The following is a 256-nucleotide window of genomic DNA, read 5'->3' on the forward strand; positions in this document are numbered from 1 at the left end:
CTATAGCCTATCATCGCATCAATACAGCCTGACCTATAGCCTATCATCGCATCAATACAGCCTGACCTATAGCCTATCATCGCATCAATACAGCCCTGACCTATAGCCTATCATCGCATCAATACAAATGGTTATAACAAACTCTAAACACCGTAACAGCAAAATGGATGCAGGGGACGTGAAAAACAAACTCGAAACAGGCAAATGTTTACTGGTTGCTCAGGAGGGAAAGGGGAAGTCAGATGTGTGAAGACAT

This window comes from Salvelinus sp. IW2-2015, unplaced genomic scaffold (assembly GCF_002910315.2).
Source record: "Salvelinus sp. IW2-2015 unplaced genomic scaffold, ASM291031v2 Un_scaffold1935, whole genome shotgun sequence".
Taxonomy (NCBI): domain Eukaryota; kingdom Metazoa; phylum Chordata; class Actinopteri; order Salmoniformes; family Salmonidae; genus Salvelinus; species Salvelinus sp. IW2-2015.